Here is a 21,757-nt window from a genome sequence, read left to right as displayed (position 1 = left end):
AAGAAAGGCGAGGGGGAGTGAGCTGATTCCACAGAGCGGAGATGAAAGTTCAGACTCGATACCCAAGAGGACGAGGTTTGAATCCCGCGCCTCAGCCACTTGCCTGCTGTGCAACCTCTGGAGACTTACCTTACCTCTCTGAGCACCCTTTCCTCATTAGTAAATGCAGATTATAATGGTGCTGCCTTAGAGGGCCAGCCAAGGGTTCCAAAAGCGGGCTCTGCTCCTTACGATGCTCCCACGCCAATGAAGTAGTCACAGTCACTGTTTAGTTGGTTTTTTAAATATATTTTTTTTTTATTGTTTCAGGGAGGAAGGAAGAGGGAGTAAGAGAGAGAAACATCAATGATGGGAGAAAATCATTGATCAGCTGTCTCCTACACACCCCACACTGGGGATCCAGCCCCCAGCCTGGGGCACGTGCCCTGACTGGGAATCGAACCGTGACCTCCCGGTTCATAGGTCGATGCTCAGCCACTGAGCCACACCAGCCAGGCTACAGTCGCTGTTTATTAAGCATCTACTAAGAGCCCATCTGTGGATGCCAGAGCCAGAGCTCCTGATCACTGGGCATGTGGCCTCTGTACACGAGGGAGGGATTCTACCTGGTGCAGGGGGAGTTCAGAAGAGGGCTGTTGTCAAAAGGTTTGGGGTTCAGGGAAGAGCCTGGGAGACTCAGAATGCATCTGTCTTTGCCATGGGCGGCTGTGTGAGGTCAGCTCTCCCCACCCAATAGGGGCTCGAGAAATATTTGTTGAATGACTCCATGATGAAAGGAAATCAGCAAAGACTGAGTGTTGGTGAATGGCTCCTTCTGGATGGAGGGAGATAAAAGGAAAAGAAAAAAACCTCAGGAATTTATGAACATAATGTTGAACCAAATAAACCAGAGACAAGAGACTGTTCTGCATGGTGATGTTTGTATAAAGTTCTAGAACAAGTGACATAAATCTACGGTGAAGAGCCCGAATAGTGGTTACTTGGGGCTGTAACAGACAAAAGCTGTTCCCCTCTCCCCCCATTTGCAGCCAATGTAGCCACTTGCTAAAGTTCTGGCCAAGGAGACCTAAGGGGAACGGTCAGGTGACAGAAGGGGAGACCTTCTAAAGGCCATTCATGGTCTTTGTCCCCTTGTCCCCTCGTCCTCCGTCTTGCTCTCTGACTCCAGATGTGATGTCTGGATCTCTGGCTGCCCTGCTGGACAGAGGACCAAGGCCCCGCACTAAGGTTGGAAGAGATGGGAACTAGATCCCTAACTTCTCCATGGGGCTGTCAGCCCTGGACTGCTCACCTGCTCATCTCTAGACTTCTTGTATGTGAGGGAAAGAAATGTGGCCGGAGGTTGAGCATCAACCCATGAACCAGGAGGTCACAGTTTGATTCCCGGTCAGGGCACACGCCCGGGTTGCGGGCTCGATCCCCAGTGTGGGGCATGCAGGAGGCAGCCAATCAGTGATTCTCTCTCCTCATTGACGTTTCTCTCTCTCTCCCCCTTCCTCTCTGAAATCAATTAAAAAAACATTTTTTAAAAAAATAAGTGAAATAAAACCTGTATGAACATGGATACTCATATATGCAAAGAATCCATCTTGACAGCCCCACTCACACTTCCCTGGGGATCCAATAGCCACGCTTCTGGGGAGGAAAGTAGGAATGGGGGACTGGAGAGAGCGCCTATTACTCTACAGTGAAAGGTGAGTCTTTGGGTAATTATTTTAATTTTAAAAAATCAAGCGAAAAAAAGAAACGAAAAAAGGAAGTCATGCAAGAGAGGCTGCAGCCCATTCCCCAGCACCTGCATGGAGCCCCTGGTTAAAGAACTGCCATTTGTAAGCAGTAAACTGCATGTGTCTAGACTTGGGGAGGACGTAAGGAATGATCTGTAGACCAGTGTCTTTGCTCTGCAGGTGGGGAAACTGAGGCGCAGGGAGTGGCCGGGGGCCCATCCAACACCAGGGCTCATTGGGCCCGGGCCCGGGCTGAGGTCCAGGCCTCCGACGAAGCTCCCAGCTCTGCCCCCGCGCTGCACTCTGCACAGATGGTTTCGTGTCTCCGGGAAAGGGGAGTTTATAAATTTGGCCACATTCTGGAACAACACAGCCATAAATGGACATGCCCGAGGAAGGCTGGGACGTACCTGACCTTTCCGACTGGGGAGGGGGAGGGGAAGGGAGGACAAGGGGGGCAGCCCCAGCCACGCTGAGAGTCTTGCCTCCGGGGGAAAATAAAGCCGCAGCCTGAGGGAGGCTGCAGAGAAAGCGGGCAAACCCGGCAGACCTGGTCCGCATGCCCCCTTCGCAGCTGTCTGGCTCTGACCTTGGGCAAAGGCCTTCACCTCTCAGAGCCTCCCTGGTCACCAGACCTGGCGAAGGAGGAGAACGTGTGAGAAGGCAGATGGCCAGGCCCAGCTGCAACGCAGACTCTTCCAGGACGGGGCCCAAGCAACACTATTTTCCAGAAGCCTCCTGGGCTGGTCTGCATCACCAGGGAACTGGAGTTCAGGAGTCAATGACATCCGGGCTCTAAGGATCATTAGTTTTATCAGACTCTCTTACCGACAGGTGAAATCTGGACTCCTTAGCCGGGAGTTCAAGGCCTTCAGGGCAACAGAGCAGCTTCACCCCCACCCCCACCCCCCCTACCCCCGCCCCCTCAGGCATCCCCTCCATCCTTTCATCGCTTCAGTGTAACCGTCCTCCCTGCAGCCCCAGATAAAGCCACCAGCTCGGCCTTCCCGTGGGAATCAATGAATTCCACACACCACAGGCTCTTCCTTCTCCAAAGGCATTCACATCCACGTTCAAGGTGAGCAGTCGCCCCACCGACCCCATCTGGCTTCTCTGTGATAGGAAACCCACCTCAAATTTTCTCCCCGCCCTGGAAGCTTCCTTGGGTCTCTGCACTCCTAGACTGAGTCACTATCTACTCAGCGCCCTACCCTCCAAATGAATCAATGAATGAATTAGTGGAATTCCTGATCAATTTGCTGCCCCGTCCTGGTGCCCCGTTTGTAGCCAATCATGTGTGTTGACATGCAATGAAATCGGACTCTCTGATCCAACTCTGTGCTGAATGCAACAACCACTGAAAAATATTCAGTCACCAAACATGTATTGAGCACCTAGTGAACAAACCATTTTAGAGGTTGGTGAAGTGTGTTGAGTGCTTTAAGAGCGAAGGATTGAGAGGTGCTGCTCCCTAGAGAGTGGTCTGGAAGCTTCTTCGCAGAAGTGGCATTTGAGCTGAGACCTGAAGAATGACAGAGCCAGCCTGCAGAGCTCCAAAACCGGAGACTGGATTTGGGTTTGAGGGGAGCTCTCCAACCCGGCCAGTGTGGATCAGTGGTTGAGCGTGGACCTATGAACCAGGAGGTCACGGTTCGATTCCAGGTCATTGCACATGCCCGGGTTGTGGGCTCCAACCCCAGTAGGGTGTGCACAGGAGGCAGCTGATCAATGAATCTCATCACCATCATCATTGATGTTTCTATCTCTCTCTCCCTCTCCCTTCCTCTCTGAAATCAATAAAAATACATTTTTTAAAAAGAGAGAAAGAGAGAGCTCTCCAGCTTCTAGGTGGTGAGTGGAGGTACGTGGGACAGTGGCCAGCGCCAAGTGAGGTGATTAACAGCCAGCCACGTGCAGAGGCAGGGCCCAACCGCACGAAGGTGGACACCACAGCGGGGCCTGTGCTTGGGTGGGACGGCTGACCTTCCACACCTTAGATCCTTTGATTCTCTGCGCCTTATCTATGTTTTAAACACACACAAATAAAGAAAACAAAACCCCTTAGAGCACCCGAAATTGGCTAACGCCCAAAGAATTGTTTTTTGTTTTGTTTTGTTTTAAATATCATTTCCCACTGAATCTTCACTTTTATGTTCCAGCAGCGGACATCCAGCCCAGGGGACGAGTTAACTGGGACAAACGGGCTTCCGTCCCTGTCCCTCTGTCATTGTCCTCTGGATCGCAGCTCGTGGCTGCTAAGAGGGTCATTTCCTGTGGCCTCAGCAGGGTGAAGTGTCTTCCCACGGATGCAGCTGGGTCAGCTGCATTTCCCGAGGGGACGCTGCTCTGGGCTGGGGGGGGGGGGGGCGGGGGGGGCGCAGGGGGCGGGCGGGAGGCAAATGGCAGCCCCAGAGGCTCAGACAAGCAGCTCTGGCCCCACCATTCATTTTTAAGTGAGTTACTTGAGGTTTAACAAAAAATGTGGTGAGATTCCCAAGCTAGCCCACCAGAAGAGCCTGGAGCCCTGATATTGGAGTCATCTAACATGAGCGGAACCAGCCCAAGAGAGGGTCTGAGTTGCCCTGGCCAGTTTGGCTCAGTGGATAGACTAGTGTTGGCCTGTAGACCGGAGGGTCCTGGGTTCGATTCCAGTCAAGGTGTATCTCGGTTGCAGGCTCCTCCCCGAACCCAGGCCCTGGGTGAGGATTAAAAACAAAAGAGAGAGAGAGAGAGCGTGTTTGAGTCACCTGATTTGAGGGTTTGAGTCACCTGATTTCATGACTCACCAAATTCAGGCCAGGTAATCCTCTCAGGTGAAGCTGGGCTGTGATTGGAAGACAGAAAAACCCCTCTCCCACTGCAGACCAGGGCACCCTGACCCCAAGACAGGGGACTCCAGCCCTGGGGGGACCACTGAGCTCCACAACTATACAAGCCACACACACACACACACACACACACACACACACACACACACACAGATTCTCTGAGTTTCTAGGTTCAAAACCCCTCCTGGTTACCATCTGGTTTTTTAACCTGGTGCTCTGCCTGCAGGTTAGAGGCAGGGGGTTGGGGGGGGTGCCAGGGCAGGCTCTGGCCTATACCCATCAAATGCCTCCCACGAACCCATGAATCTCATATTAGGATCATCATGCACCTTCCTCTCATGCCACTCCCCCTTGCTCATTACCTCCAGTCACTCTGGCTCCTTTAGGTTCGGCCTTCCTGCCTCAGGACCTTTGCCCATGCTGTTCCCTCTGCCAGGATCACCAGGCAGAGTGCTCGTGTCACCGTTAACCTTTCCTTCTCAGAACCAACCCCAACTAACGAATTGCATAGTGATTTTCAAGACGTCTCCCTCCACACCTTCAAAGCCATCCCCTGATCTGCAACAAGGGGTCCGAAGAAAGGGGAAGAGAGAAAAAAGGATAGAGTGTGGGGGGTTTTTGAGAGCCACGCCTGGAAGAGGCGCACATCCCTTCTGCTCATTGGCTGGAATCAGTGACATGCCCCCTCCTCACTGCAAGGGAGACTGGGAAATGCAGTCTAGGTGAGTGTGGAACCCAAGACAGGGATGTCGGTGCATACCTGCTGGCTCTGCCACAGTGAGGCAACACGGTGCCCAGCATGAGAAGAAAAGGGTGAGGCAGGCCTGGACAGGCAAAGGCCCCCACCATTGCACTGCACGCGGCCTCAGCATCCCCACCCAGGGAGAGGAAGGCTTGTCTCCTGGGCCTGTGTCGGCCTTTTCCTGAGCACGTAAAACCAATTAATGGGCGGTCCCAGGAGCGGACACCGCCCTTGTCTCTCTGACAATCACCTCTCCCCAACAAAGGCTGCTTTCCTGCACATGCACTGTCCTGGCCGCAGGAGCACACTGGTGCCCACATGCACGTCAGGAAGGATGGAGAATTGGCGGACAGGTACCCCAGCTCCCGCCCCCGTCTTTGGCAAGACGGAGGCCTGCTCCACGCTGTCTCGGAGAGTTCCCTGCAGGGGTTGAGCTCTGCTTGCCCACCAGGGCAACTGCCCTGATAACGCTTTTTCCAGGGGCTCCTTCTCTTCCCCATCTCAGCATGATCCCCTGGGATCGGCTCACAGATCCATCATTTGCATTCGTACTTGTCTTAGGGCAGTGATGGTGAACCTATGACATGTGTGTCAGAGGTGACACGCGAACTCATTTTTTTGGTTGGTTTTTCTTTGTTAAATGGCATTTAAATATATACAATAAATATCAAAAATATAAGTCTTTGTTTTACTATGGTTGCAAATATCAAAAAATTTCTATATGTGACACAGCACCAGAGTTACAGGGTTTTTCAAAATGCTGACACGCCGAGCTCAAAAGGTTCACCATCACTGCCTTAGGGTTGGCGTCTGGGAGGCCCCACACCAAGCCCGCTCCCCAAGGACAGGACCATGGCCCGTGCTCTTCTCCCCTCACGCCCTTTGGGTGACTTTTAAGAAGACACGAACCGGACCTCTTGGCCAGGGCTGCCGCAGACTCAGAGAGAGGGCCGCACGCACTTGAAAACGAGCAAGTCTTGGAAGAGGTGTCTGCTCATCCTGTTTCTTTCCCACACACAGGAAATCCCGGGCAGGCGGCGCTTCCGGACCCGGGGAGGGGGCGGGGAGCTCCCAGCACTGGGCCCCAGCTCTCCTCCTCGTGAGAGGAAACCTTGGGTTATTGGAGGGTGTTGGCTGCCTTCCTCGCTGCTCAGAGTTCTGGATTCGAGTCCTCGCCCCACCGCGAGGCGACCGGGTCACTTTGGCTGCTCCTTCCCCTCCCCTGGGCCTCAGCTGCCATTTCTGAAGAGCAGGGATGGGGTGGCTGTGCTTCGGGGTGACTTACAGTGGCTGCGTCCTGCGTCTCCTCAGAACTCGGACCCAGGCCTGGCTACGCTGGGTCGCTTGTGAAAACTTTTAAGGGATCTGAGGATTCAAAGCAGACAAGTATCTGGGCTATTTTGGAAGGCAGCATTAGCAACCGCTAAGAAGAGTTAGAGTGGTTTGTCCCGTAGCTGGAATTTTCCATGGAAAAATCATTTTAAATATTTTCTTTATAAATTGGCACTCGCTAGCTAACTTTTCTCTTTTCCTTTTTCCAGGCTTGCTCCATCTCTACGTTGCAGCCCAAGTGACGTAGGTCCGTTAGATCATTTTGCCCGTCTCGCTTAAAACTCATCTATGGCCCTAGCTGGTTTGGCTCAGTGGATAGAGCATCGGCCTGGGGACTGATGGGGCCTGGGTTCGATTCCGGTCAAAGGGCACATGCCTGGGTTGCAGGATGTCAGAGAGGAAGGGAGAGGGAGAGAGAGATAGAAACATCATCAATGATGAGAGAGAACCATGGATCGGCTGCCTCCTGCACACCCCCTACTGAGGATCAAGCCCACAACCTGGCATGTGCCCTTAACTGGAATCGAACCCGGGACCCTTCAGTCCGCAGGCCGACGCTCTATCCGCTAAGCCAACCCGGTTAGGGCAGGGGTGGGCAAACTTTTTGATTCGAGGGCCACAGTGGGTTCTTAAACTGGACCGGAGGGCCGGAACGAAAGCATGGATGGAGTGTTTGTGTGAACTAATACAAATTCAAAGTAAACATCATTACAGAAAAGGGTACGGTCTTTTTTTTTTTTTTAGTTTTATTCATTTCAAACGGATCCGGCCCGCGGGCCGTAGTTTGCCCACGGCTGGGTTAGGGCAATAAAAATATATTTTTAAAAACCCCGCAGCCAGGAGCTATAGCCAAATGCCCCTCTCTTTCCAAAAGAGAGGAAATGTACTAGAAAACCACTGGCAGAGCCTACACGGGCGACGATCCTGCCAAATGCATGCGAGTGCGTGGGACCCGGGAGCCTCGCTGTGACCTCAGGCCAGGCCCCTCCCTTCCTGGGCTATATAATGGGGGGCTGGTCCAGATCATCTCCTGGGGCCCCTTTACTCGGCCTGGCCTACGTGCCTCCCTCCCAAAAAGAAAAAACGAGAGGGAACGAAAAGACAGGGGTGGTTCCTCTTGTTCCACCTCCAAGGCCAACTCCCCGAAAATGTCCAGCGTGACATCGATTTAACATAAACAGCGGTGCGCTCACACTCCCAAACACCCCAAAAGGAGCCCCAGATGGGCTATTTTTATCCTTTTAAGACACATACACGCTCCAGCCCCCGCCACGCCCGCCCATGAGAGTCCGTCCAGTTGATGTTTTATGAGAAGACAAGAGCTCCAGGTAAGGGTGCTAATTAAACAGCTTCGGCCGTGGGCAGGAGAGAGGCTGGAGCAGACCTCCCCTCGGGCATGATGTCACCGCACTAGTGCGTTTCTCATGACCCAGGAATGTGAGTGTGTTTGCACTGCACGTTGAAGTCCATGATGCAAGCGCAGCCTGGTAAACAGGCCCCAGACAGGCAGGCCCGGCGAGGCCTGGCGGGGGCCCAAGGCATGCTTAACTCCTTCCTGGCAGAACTGGCTGGTGGGCTGCCCAGATTTGGCCAAGATGCCTTCTCACCTCAGCCCCCCCACCCCTTCTCTCGCAGGCGGGGCCCTTGGTGGGGAGGGGTTCGGGGATTCGGAGCCTCTCGGGAGACCTGTACTCCCACGCACCTGCGCCTTTTGCTTGCTCTAGAGCAGTGGTTCTCCACCTTCCTAATGCCGCGACCCTTTAATACAGTTCCTCATGTTGTGGTGACCCCCGATGTCATTGTTTACAAATGGAACATAATTAAAGAATAGTGGTTAGTCACAAAAACAACATGTAATTATATGTGTTTTCCGATGGTCTTAGGCGACCCCTGTGAAAGGGTTGTTCGACCCCCAAAGGGGTCGCGACCCACAGGTTGAGAACCGCTGCTCTAGGGCCTTGCATAGGGGACACCTCTGCCCTGAGTCTCAGTTTTCTCATCTGTACAATGGGGAGAGGAACCAGGCCTCGATCCTTGATCATCAGCTCCACAGTCCGGAAAACCTAGACAACCGAGGGCTTTTCTCTGTATTCGAAGAAAACACACGTGGAGGCAAGACCTGACCTGGACACGGACCGAGGCCATGTAGGACCTTCAGTCCACTTAGAGGCGATGCTCACACTCCTCACCACAGAAATAGCCATATGTTTGATTGGAGGTGGGTGGGCTCAGACCCCACTGGATCACCTTTTAACACCCTCCCCCCCCCAAGATTCTGAATTCTCAAACCCATCCAGCCCCTTGATCAGGGGCTGAGGGACGGGGCTTAGCTCTGACCCTACTGTGTCCCAAGCAGCCAGCTCAACGCCTGGCACACAGCAGGCGCCTAAGCAATAGTTGTTAAATTAACAGCTGAAATTATTCATACCCCATCAATGCCATGGCGGCAATTATGGGGAAACTGAGGCCCGGGCCGCTGAACTGGCCTGCCCTGTATCCTTTCCCACAGAGGGAGTCCCGACTTTCCCCAAAAAAGGGAGCTGCTCACATTTCCCCGCCGGCCGCTCACAAACAGCCTGGTGACCCCCCTCCCGCATTCCAGGGCGGCTTCCTCCCCGGCTGGCTGGTTTGCGGGCATCTCCCGAGTTTTCTTTGGCAAAAGGTTCTGATGATTAAAAAGGAGGGGGGCATGCAGAAAGCTAGGGGTCGGAAAGGAGTGGTCCCAGGGCAGAGTGGGGGTGAGGGGTGTCTGGGGAAGATGGGATCTGTTGGCCGGCCTGAGATGATGGACCAGATTCTAGGATCCCTCCAAGGACTGTGAATGTGTCAGCCAGGCCCTGCTTTCAGCCTAGGGCTGGAGACTTATCCAGACCCGTGCAGAGCTTCCAGGATGGAAAAGGTCTCCCCAGTATGGTCTGACCTACCCCCAACTGCTGTGACCCCAAGTAACTCCTTTTGCCTCTCGGGTCTTAGCGTGCTTGGAGAACCCAGCACCGTGGAGCAGAGCTGAGGGGAGAGACACAGGCTTGAGTCCAAGCCCAGACTCTTCCTCTTGGCTGAGTGGTGAGTTAGGACAAGTTACTTTTTCTCTCTGAGCCTCAATGACCTCATCTGCAAGATGGCACTGAGTTATAGGGGTGTGGTTCTGATGAACGTACCTGGCACATAATGAAGGAACGTTAGGTACCATCCCCCGTGGCCTGGATAGGCCTCCTGGTCTGATGTGCAATGACAATCTCATTGTCTCAGCTCTCTGTGTGGCCTTTGGACTGCCCCTTCAGTCAGTTTTCCCACCTGTAATAAAGACAAGGCCTCACCAGGACTGTAGTAAGGACAAGGCTTGGCCATGGATATTGGTTGATCAGTTATCTCCTGGTGCCTGGTCTGCAATCCTAAAGGGGCTTCTAGTCTGGAAGGAGAGACCATATGGAAAGTGCCTGGCACAGGTAGGTGCCCACTAGATGAAAGGATGGAAGGGTGGATGGATGGATGGATGGATGGATGGATGGATGGATGGATGGATAATGGATGGATGGATGGATGGATGGATGGATGGATGGATGGATGGATGGATTGGTGGGTGGGTGGATGGATGGATGATGGATAATGGATGGATGGATGGATGGATGGATGGATGGATGGATGGATGGATGGATGGATGGATGGATGGATGGATGGATGGATGGATGGATGGATGGATGGATAATGGATGGATGGATGGATGGATGGATGGATGGATGGATGGATGGATGGATGGATGGATGGATTGGTGGGTGGATGGATGGATGGACGGATGAATGGATAAATGGATGGAGGGATGGATGGATGGATGGATGGATGGATGGATGGATGGATGGATGAAATAAATGACTTACTCCAGGCCACAGAGTTAGGAAGGTACTTTTCCTGATACCTCACAATGGGCCCTGGAGGATGCAGAAGAACTGGTTTGAGAGAGAGGGGCACTCCACGTGCAGGGACTGCATGAGCAAAGGCTTGGGGTTAGGAATTGTTGTGGCTTGGATGAGACACTGTCCCATATCTTCTCTTTCAGTAACTTGCTCAACAAGATGGTAGAGGAGGGGATCTGAATGGAGGCTCTCCCAAGAGTTCTCTGGGGCAGAGCCAGGAGGTTGTGTAGGGAGAGGGCCCCAAGCCCAGATGAGCAGGCAGGAGCACGCCCAGGCTGCAGGCCAGGCCTTGGAGGGACTGGTCTGGCCATATTTGGTTTTCAAGGAACTTGGAGGGTTCTTGCTGGCCCTGCTGCCCATACACACAGGAGTGAGGCCACCCACAGTTACTGAATCAAGCAGGCAGCTGGGGTCGGAGCAGAGGCCCCACGATGGGGTGACTGTCACACAACTGTTCAGAGCCTGGCCTCTACAATTAAGACGATAAGGGTCCACCCTAGCTGGTTTGCTCAGTGGATAAAGTGTCGGCCTGTGGACCGAAGGGTCCTGGGTTCGATTCCGGTCAAGGGCACGTACCTTGGTTGCGGGCTCCTCCCCAGCCCGGGCCCTGGTCGGGGTGCGTGCAGGATGTGCTCCTCTCACACCCATGTTTCTGTCTGTCTTTCCCTCTCTCTTCCACTCTCTCTAAAAATCAATGGAAAAAATATCCTCGGTGAGAACGAACAATAAATAAATAAATAAATAACCCAAATATTAAAAAAAAAGAAGAATCAAGTGACTGAATAAGCTGTAACAAACAGTTCTAAATCAGAGCCTCTCCGCATGACAGGCAGGAGACCAGAACGGCTTTCTAAACCCATTAGCTCATCTCCCTCATATCAGGAGGCACCTCTGGCCTTAGCAGGAGCCAGGAGCTATGGGGGGAGCCAGGCCAGGGCCCTGGCCCGAGGAATCATTACCTGGCCAGAACTTGCCAGACTCCGGGATTTCACATCCTAGTAAAGTGTTCTTTGCAGATGGAACACACAATTGCCAACATTTTGTAATTTGTCAAAGTACATTAAAAAAAAATAATAATAAAGCACTACTTTCTACCGTCATCATAAAATTTAATAAGACTAATCTCAGAATTAACCAACTTTTTAAAAATTACCTTTATGGTCCTGGCTGGGTGGCTCAGGTGGTTGGAGCGTGGCCCCGAACACCAAAACGGTTGCGGCTCAATCCCCAGTTGGGGCGTGTATGGGAGGCAACCAATCAATGTTTCTCTCTCACTTTGATGTTTCTTTCTCTCTCTCAATCCCATCCTCTCTCTCTATAAAAGTTAATAAAAACATATCCTCGGGTGAGGATTAAGAATAAAAAGTTTCCTTTATAAGTAACTCACCACATTGTCCCAGTTTTCTCACTAACCCCAGGCCAGGGAGAATTTTATCTAGAACAGGCATGTGGCGATCTCCAGATGAGCGGGAGAGATAGAACATTTATGCAAATAACCCAGAGTAGCCATATTCATTTAGTGTCTTTGGGTTGAGAGACACATAAAACTATTCTGGCTACCTTAATAGCTACAGTCTACCAATAAAACTTATTACTGGTAATATTAACATTGATTCCTTGGTTAAGGTGTCTGCTGGGCTTCTCTGTTGTAAAGGGTCTCTTTGTAATTAGTAAGTACCTTGGGGGGTGATACTAAAGGCTATGCAGAAATACAGATTTCTCATAATTTCCAATTCTTTTTAAAAGTGCCATCAAATGTACACATTCTGCTTTTATTCCACAAACATCAAATGTTCACCCACCGTGTGCCGAATACCGGCCTAATGTGCACGGCTTGGCAACGTGCAGCCCTATGATCTTGCTGGATCTTAGGATCCTTACCTGCAAAATGAATATAATTATATCTGATGCCCTAGGCGGTTTGGTTCAGTGGATAGAGCATGGACCTGCAGACTAAAGCGTCCTGGGTTCGATTCAGGTCAAGGCCACATACCTTGGTTGCAGGCTCAATTCCGGCCCTGGTCAGGGAGCGGATGGGAAGCAACCAATCGATGTGTCTCTCTTATATCAGTATTTCTCTCTCTGTCTTCCACCTCCCTTCCACTCTCTCTAAAACTCAATGGAAAAATGTCCTTGGGTGAGGATTAGCTAACTAAATATACACACATTAATCTTAAAAATAATAATTATGATTCTATCTGACCACCCAGGGCTGCTGAGGAGAAAGGAGGGCCGAGCTGGTGAGCGTGTTCTGCTAACTGGGTTGTTCATTCTCCTTCCAAAGTGCCCAGCCCTGTCCTAACCTCCACCTATTGGCAGGCTCCCATGCCCGCAGGCGTCTGTCTGTCCTCCCTGGCCAGACTCCCCTTTCCTATGTGCCAAGCCTTGCTTGTGACGTCATTGAATACGTTTTGGAGACACTGGGCAAGCCTTGTGGAGACTGACCATTTCCTCCGGAGACTCTGCCTGCAATTTGGGGAGCTGCCTTGAGGCGCCAAGGGACGCCGGGCACCTGTGGGTGGCAGGCAGGCGATCCCTCCTCCCGTAGCAGAAACAAGGGGGAGAAGTAGGCACTGCCTTCCTCCAACAACGTTTTGGCCCTAAAAAAAGGAAACTCTTGGAACCCAGGGAGTGCTGAACAAGCCCAGACGGATACTTGTGTCCCACTGAGAGACCTAACACGGTCATACTTTAAAGTAACAATTTCAAAATCTGAAAAGATGGGCCCTCGCCGGTGTGGCTCAGTGGCTAGAGCATCGGCCTGCGGACCAAAGGGTCCCGGGTTTGATTCCCGTCAAGGGCATGTCACCTGGTTGCAGGCTCCTCCCGGACCTGGGCCCTGGCCGGGGTTCATACAGGAGGCAGCCATCAATGTGTTTCTCTCACATTAATATTTCTCGCTGTCTCTCCCTCTCCCTTCCATTCTCCCTAAAAGTCACTGGAAAAAATATCCTCGGGTGAGGATTAACAACAATAACAACAAAAAGTGAAAAGATGAGCTCGCCCCTGACCCAGCCTCCTAACTCAACAGCACTTTTAGTTTGAGAACCGGATGTGAGTGGGCCCAGAGGAAGGTACAAGTTAATCTCCTTCAATAACTCAGAAGAGGCTTTCAAACCTTACCCTGGGGGTTCCTCACTGCCCTCCCTCAATATTTTCCCACAAACAGACCTCAGGCTCCTTTTGACTGCCAGTCCCTCGCTCTCCTCCCGGCCCCTCCTCTGTCTTGTGCACCAATTAGCTGGTGACTAATTGCTCCTTAATTGTGAACCTGCTGGCCCATTCCCAGCTCCCACCCACACAGGCTGGCATGGGCATCCTCCAGGGAACGGCCTTGTGTGAGTCCCGTGGTTCACAGGCCCCACTGCTGTGGGTTGAACCTCCTCTTAGGATCCAGGTCTTGCTCTAGGCCCCGAGGACTCGGTCGGTGGTGAGCGAGACAGACTCAGTCCTTGCCTTCCCAGAGCTCACATCTAGCAGGAGCCAAACAGCAGCAACGAAATAATTTCAGATAATAGTGGGTATGAAAATAAATAAAACAAGGTAACACAGTACTGAGTACTGCTTGGCGCTTCCGACAGGTGCGCCGGGAAGGCCTCTCTATGGAGGTGACGTTGGAGTTGAGACATGAATGGTAATCAGGACCCAGCAGGAGTGAAGGTGAGGAGGCAGAGTGGTCCAAGCAGGGAGCAAGGCAAGAGCAAAGGCTGGGGTGGGAGGGGGGGGGGGGGAACCAGCATGGCCTGAGAAGCACTCATTGCATCCATTCAGCCCCCAGGGATTCAGGAGTCAGACATTGGGTTAAAAAGTTGGAGCAGCCCTGACTGGTTTGGCTCAGTGGATAGAGCATCGGCCTGCAGACTTAAGCGTCCCAGGTTCGATTCCAGTCAAGGGCATGTACCCTGGTTGCGGGCGCATTCCCAGTGGGGAGTGTGCAGGAGGCAGCTGATCGATGTTTCTAACTCTTTATCCCTCTCCCTTCCTCTCTGTAAAAAATCAATAAAATATATTTAAAAAAAAAAAATTTGGAGCAATGCCCTGGCCAGTTTGGCTCAGTGGATAGCGCGTCGGCCTGCAGACCGAAGGGTCCCAGGTTCGATTCCGGTCAAGGGCACATGCCTGGATTATGGGTTCAGTCCAATGTGCAGGAGACAGCCAATCAATGATTCCCTCTTATCATTGATGTTTCTATCTCTCTCTTCCTCTCCCTTCTTCTCTGAAATCAATAAAAATAAATTAAAAAAAAAAAAAGTTGGAGCAAAACATCCCTCCCTCTCCCTGTTGGCAGAGACTGGGGGTGGGGTGTACTCCTCCTGGACCTGCCCTCAGAAGGAGGAATTATTCATCTGATTAAGTCAGATTCCAGGGTCCTGATTGGTCCTTGCTGGTAATGAGGGTGATGTTTCTTCAAGGTCTCAAACTGCACAGTCCCGTTGGGGCGGGGGGGGGGGGGGGGGGGGGGGGAGCGGGGAGCTTAGGGAGGAACTCCCGGAGGGTCTCCTTCAGAGGAAGCGGCTGCCCTGGAGGAATCCACACCCAGGTTTGAGACCCCAGAAACACAAATTTGGATTGTCACATGAAATTTCCTGATTTTTTTTTTTTAACTGGGAAGGGGGTGGGGGGACCGGGAACAGGAGGGGGTGGGGCAGAGGGCGTGAAGGGTTCCTGGTGAAATTTCCTGATTTTTAAATGTTAACAACAAATTCAAAAAGATTTTTTTAAACAAAAAAATATATATTTTATTGATTTCAGAGAGGGAGGGGGAGAGAGAGAGAGAGAAAGAGAGAGATCAATGATGAGGGAGAATCATTGATGGGCCCACCTCTTCCAGATAAGCCTGGAATCCTAGCCTCCCAGGGGAGGGGCACAAAAATCTGGGTCTTGCTCTAACCTTTGGGAGAACAGGTTAGAAATCTTTCCAGAAATCTGAGGCGAGGGAACATCTTGTGCTTCAAGCCCAGAGAAGCTGTGACTGCAGTGACTGGGGCTGGCCCTCCCACATGAGATGGCCCTGAGGTCTATGGCTGTTGTGTGACCCAGGCATAGCTCACATTCCCTCTGCGCTGCAGTATCAGGATGCAAAGTGTACAGAGATAAGAGCTCAGCCTCTGGGATCGAAGCTCTGGGCCCAAATCCTCACTCCCTTGCTGATGGCCCAGGACAAGTTCCTTCCCCACTCCAGGCCTCACATTTCTCATCTATAAAACGGGTGCAAGAAAAAAGCCATCCCCCCCCCCATCCGCGGGGGGCTGTTGCGACAACTGAATGGGTGGATGCTTGATGTGAATGCATGCTGTAAATGACCCCAACGTGGGCTTAGTAGCTGGACAGGTGGCATCAGCATCATCTCAACCAAAACCCCATGTTTTATGTGTGTTAATCCTCCCCCGAGGATATTTTTCCATTGATTTTTAGGGAGAGTGGGAAAGACAGAGAGAAACATCCATGTGAGAGAAACATGTCGATTGATTGCCTCCTGTATGAGCCTCAACCAGGGCCCCGGCTCAGGAGGAGCCTGCAACCGAAGTATGTGACCTTGACTGGAATCAAACCCTGGATCCTTTGGTCCACAGGCCGACACTCTGTCCACTGAGCCAAACTGGCTAAGGCCAAAACCCCATTATACGGAGGAGAAGACAGAGGCTGGAGCCAGTGATGTGACTTGCCAAGGCCACACAGCTAGGGAGCAGTGATGTCCCCAGCATACTCAGGTCTGTCTGATTCCAGAAGCCCAAGTCGTAACCTCTCTAAAGTTAGAGGGTTCTGGGTTCGAGTTTCAACTCTGCCCTTTGCAGTCACAGGAGCTTGAGCTATTCCCTTTTTTCTCTGGGTCTTGTTTTTTGCCTCATCTAAACACATGACAATCTGCCCATGATGACTGATGTATTTTCCTCAAATGGGAAAATACACAGGAAGTGCCTAGCACAGTGCCCAGGATGGACATGTCTGTGGCCAGCAATTGAGGCTGTCCTAATCATCATCAGAGGCAAGTTGCTTAACTCTCTGAGCCTCAGTTTCTCTATCCATCAAGTAGGACTAATAGCAGTCTCATCTCACTGGTCGTAAAGAATAAATGAGTTACTGTGGGCTAAGCCTTAGCACAATGCTGCCCTTACTATTATGGGTGTTTTTTTTCCCAGAGAGGAAGGGAGAGGGAGAGACAGATAGAAACATCAGTGATGAGAGAGAATCATTGATTGGCCGCCCCCTGCAGCACCCCCCCCCACTGAGGATCGAGCCTGCAACTGGACTCAAACCCAGGACCTTTCAGTCTGCAGGCCAATGCTCTATCCACTGAGCCAAAGGGGCTAGGGCACTCGGTATTCTTTTTAAAGTTCTGAAACCTGTTGTAGGCCAGCATGAGACTACGGGGGACCCCAGTCCCCCCACTGGCCATGGCTCCAGGCATTGCCCTTGCTGCCAGTCAGCTATTATTAGGCCCCGAGTCCTCATCTTCAATCCAGATGGCGAGCCAGAGGGGCGGACAGGGCCGGGCCGGGCTGGGCCGGGCTGGTGGAGGGCTGGGAACAGGCTGGAAGGCGGGTTTGGGTTTGGGCCCCACCCTGCCTGCAGCCGGTCCAAGCTGCCACGTCTGCACTTGGCTCTGAGGTCGGCACCAAGCCCGCCTCCCACCATGGCCACCTCCTCGGGGAAGGTTAGCAGTGTTTCCACAGCCTCAGCACTTTTCTGCCCGCCCCAGGGAGGCCAGGCCTGTGTGGAAACTCTGAACTGGACACGGCTCGCCTCTGCAGCCTGCAAAGGGGCCGTGCCCTCTCTCGTCTCCTGGGGAAAGGGCCCACACAACTGGGTTCAAGTCCCAGCCCTACCGGCAACACGCTGTATCAACTTGAACAAGTGACATTTCCTCTCTGAGCCTTTTCTTTCTTTTTTAAATTGATTTCAGAGAGGGAGGGAGAGGGAGAGGGAGAGGGAGAGGGAGAGGGAGAGGGAGAGAGAGAGAGAGAGAGAGAGAGAGAGAGAGAGAGAGAGAAAGAAACATCAATGATGAGAGAGAATCATGGATCGGCTGCCTCCTGCACGCCCCACACTGGGGACGGAGCCCGCAACCTGGGCACGTGCCCTGACTGGGAATCGAGCAGCGACCTCCTAGTTTGTAGGTCGACGCTCAACCGTTGAGCCTCAATGGCCAGGCTGAGCCTTTTCTTTATCTGTAAAATGGATATAATCATAGCACCTACCTCACAGGGCTGTGGCGGTGATTCAGTGAGTGAATGGCACATAGTAGGCACTCAGTATGCGCCGGTTATTGTCACTTCGTGCTTGGGTGTGCCGCCTCCTGAGGGAAACAAGGGATTTAGGAAACTGGGGGCCTGGAGCGCAGAGTGGCTCCACCCCTACTTCTGCGCGACCTGAAGCCTGTGCCCGAGAAGGCAGGGACTCAGGGTACCTATTCGGACCACAAAGTGGGCACCTAGGACTCTATGGTGCCAAGATCCCGCTCCTGTGCTCACCAGTTCGATTCCCGGTCAGGGCACATGCTTGGGCTGCAGGCTCCATCCCCAGCGTGGGGCCTGCAGGAGGCAGACGATAGTGATTCTCTCATCATGGATGTTTCTCTCTCTCTCTTGCTCTCCCTTCCTCTCTGAAATCAATAAAAAATATATATTTTTTTAAAAAGAAATATGACAAGGCCCCATGTGGGAAGAGATTCCAAATGGTAGAGGGCAGGGTGCCAAGGGTTCTGGGTTCGAATTCTGTGTGAGGTGCTGGTGTGGCTTGGTCTCACTGAGCCTGTCTTCTCATTTATATGACGATAGTCCTACCTCACAGGGTTCAAGCTGTGAGGGTCACGATAATAACAAATAGCCACTCATATATTAGAAGGGTGATCAGGAGCCAAGTTCCAACCCAATGGACAGCAATTACGCGGGGCCCCTGCCATGAGTCTAGATGACATCAGGCATCAGGGAACCCCCAGAAATCACAAAAAATCCCGGCCCATAAGAACCCTGTCCTATGTCCAAGAGGGTGGCCTCTTGGGGTTCATCACAGCTCAGTGGGCGTCTCAAGCCCCCTAAGGTCTTCTTCCCAGGGCCCACGTGCCTCTGAGTTTCCTATATTGAAGAGCCACTCTGGCCTCGGCTGAGTAGCTCAGTTGGTTAGAGCATTGTCCCAATACGCCAAGGTTGCGGGTTCGATTCCTGGTCAGGGCACCTACAAGAATCAACCAATGAATGCATAAGCAAGTGGAACAACAAATGGAGGTTTTTTCTCTCTCTCTCTCTCTTAAAAAAAAAAAATCAACAGTCATTCCTTTCCCATCCCTCGGCACATGGGGCCAGCCCCCTTCTCCTCCTCCAGGCCGGAAGTTTATCTGGCACTGTCACTCAGAGGACACAGCAGCTGGATGACATCATGGAGGAGACCGCCTTGCCAAACTGGTTTTCCAAACAGGTCTCCAGCCCCACTCCTGGGGCTGCTGGCCATGACAGTAGGGGCCTCCAATTCTGCCTATTTGACGAGGGAGGCCCAAACCCATGGATCCAGCCAAGCCCAACAAGAACCAATTCTTCTCCTCTAGAGACCCCATGGCCTGCCTCACCTACCAGAGTTTTCCCCAACAAAGTCCTCACAGTCCGACCTCCCTTCCTTTGCCCATGCTGTTCCCTTCTCCATGCTGCCTCTCCCCATCCCCTCAGATGCCAAACAGCAAGTGAGGGCTTTGTTCTTGCCACCATTCAGACTCCACACACCACGTCTGTCTCCCTTCTGCCACTAGGCTATGAGACTCCAACAGCAGGACCAACCTGGATCCACTTCTAGCCCCTCCAACCCTCGCAATGCCCAGCAGCCCCCGGACTCCCTCATAGGCCCAAGGTCTTGGCCTTGGCTGACCTCACAGCCACTTGTGAGCACATCCCAAGTGGGGTCTCCCAGACAGTCCTGGAATTCTTTAAAAAAATATTTTTATTGATTTCAGAGAGGAAGGGAGATAGGGAGAGAGATAGAAACATCAATGATGAAAGAGAATCATGGATCGGCTGCCTCCTGCACGCCCCCTACTGGGGATCGAGTCAGCAACCCAGGCATGTGCCCTGATTGGGAATTGAACCCTGACCTCCTGGTTCATAGGTTGATGCTCAACCACTGAGCCACACCAGCCGGGCCAGTCTTGGAATTTTAAGGTGTCTAGTCTGGCAGGAACGGACTTAGAGAATTGAGGCCACAATCGCCCCATTGTGAAGATGAGGCAACTGGGGTTTCCATGGGACCAGTACTTAGCCTAGGGTGGAGCCACCCCTCCTGAGTCCTGACCCCAGGCCTGGGCTTTCCCTGCAGAATCCTGGCTGGGGAAAATGGGGCGTGGAGGGTGGGGGGGAGGGGAGAGCTCACAGGGTGATTCAGGGATCTGGCACTGCCAGCCTGGTACAATATTTATTCTCAAACTCAGGCACTGGAGCAAAATATTACCCTTGGCCCCCTGAGCTGCTCCAGCTACTCCCCCACTCTGCCAAGTCCTAGGTTGGACCTGGATGAATCCGGGCCCTTCCTGTTACACCCCCTAGCCCTGGGAGGGCCTGATGTGGGCCAGTCCAATTCCCCCATTTTACAGATGGACAGACTGAGGCCCAGGCCTCCCCAATGCCCATAAGGTATGTTCACCCTGCTCAGCTGGTATTCAGGGCACGTCACAGATAGAACCACCCCACCTCCATTTCTGCTCCATTGATGGCCCATCTCTCCTCCCTTTCCCATTTACATACAAACCTCCCGGCTTCTACTCACGCTGTTTCTCCTTCACAAATGCCCTTCCATGCCTTTCCCCCTCTATTCTGTGGGGTGGGTTTCTTTCCATCCTTCCTCAAGGATCAGTTTGCACATCACCTCCTCCGAGGAGTCTTCCAGGATTCCCCCTATCCTGGAGGCAGCAAGGTGGAGGAAAGGGACTTGGACATGGGCAGAACGCCACTCAAGTTTGAATGCCATTACCAGGCCAAGGTGCCCTCGCCTCCCAGAGCTTCTTCAGCTTCCTCCTCTGCAGAATCCGGGTCAACTTGCAAGAGGGCAACCCCTGTGTCTGACACGCAGCAAGTGCTCAGGAACCGCCAGGACCCTCCTCTCAGGATGTTTACGCGTCCAGGGCTGTGGCTGACGCTTCTCCAGCCGCGCACGGAACTGCCCTTTGATCTTTATTTCACCGTCAACACCATCCCGCCCCACCCCTTGCAGGGAGGAAGGGCAGAGGCAGGCAGGTAGGAGGACCCCAGCCCTGAGGGCTTAAGGTACCGAGAATTCCTGAACTTGTGTCAGATCCAACAAGTCCCGACTCAGACTCACCTGTGCGGTTCTTCCCAGCTTCGCAGAGGGGCGGAGCTAGCAAGAAGCAGGCCATTCATTCGAGCCTGGAGCTGCCCCTCAGGCAGCGGAGAGGTGTGCCCCGCCCCAAGGGGCTGTGCCAACGGGCGTGCGAGGTTTGAAGTAGGACCGAGTTGGCCTTGGAGGGCGCTGACTCATGCTACCAGGATAAGATGGCATCTGGGTCACGTCGAGAGGGTCTAGACGGGGCCTGCCCGGGGGAAGGGGGCCGGGCTGTTTGCTCCTCCTCCTGTGGGACCTGAACCAGTCCACGCCCCTCTCAGCACCTTGCTTTTCCCATGGGTAAAAAGGAGCCACCTGGAGAGGATGCGGGGGTGAAATAGGACACCTTTAAAACAGTATCCCAGCTGGTTTGGCTCAGTGGAGAGAGCGTCGGCCTGCGGACTGAAGGGTCCCAGGTTCAATTCCCAGTCAGGGCACCTACCTGGATTATGGGTTTGGTTTGATCCCCAGTGTGGGACGTGCAGGAGGTAGCCAATCAATGATGCCCTCTCATCATTGATGTTTCTCTCTCTCACTTTCCCTTTCTCTCTGAAATCAATAATATATATATATATATATATATTTTAAAAAAGAGTATACTGGACCTCTCTAAATACGGGTAGAGGTGGTAGAGGTGGGGTGGGTGTGTGGGTAGTCACAGAGGATCCTCTAGAGGTGGTAGATGGTGGGGTAGACATGGGGTGGCACCCAAGTCTAAGAACCACACCACACATAACCAGTCCCCAAAATGGCACAGAGATGGCATCAAGAAACCCCCGACCACAAAGTTTCGAATCTCTTAAGCGGGCAGACCCTAAGTTCCTGAGGAGCACGCGCTGTGCCAAGAAGCACAACAAGAAGAGCCTGAAGAAGGTGTAGGCCAACCATGCCAAGGCC

At 52.7% G+C, this 21,757-nt stretch overlaps 1 long non-coding RNA gene across 1 annotated transcript; it reads right to left on the bottom strand.

Moving 5' to 3' along the window:
* Positions 1-411: 411 nt before the first annotated feature.
* LOC118678314 lies at positions 412-20,828 on the bottom strand. Its single transcript, XR_004974854.1, has 4 exons — positions 20,288-20,828; positions 17,740-17,837; positions 9,788-9,923; positions 412-814 (listed from the first exon to the last, which is right to left on the bottom strand). It is a non-coding gene; the product is annotated as an uncharacterized LOC118678314 (long non-coding RNA).
* Positions 20,829-21,757: the final 929 nt, after the last annotated feature.

The sequence above is a fragment of the Myotis myotis genome, unplaced genomic scaffold (genome assembly GCF_014108235.1).
Source record: "Myotis myotis isolate mMyoMyo1 unplaced genomic scaffold, mMyoMyo1.p scaffold_m19_p_20, whole genome shotgun sequence".
NCBI lineage: Eukaryota > Metazoa > Chordata > Mammalia > Chiroptera > Vespertilionidae > Myotis > Myotis myotis.
The sequence above is the reverse complement of the archived record's forward strand: the minus strand, read 5'-3'. Positions and strand labels throughout refer to the sequence as shown.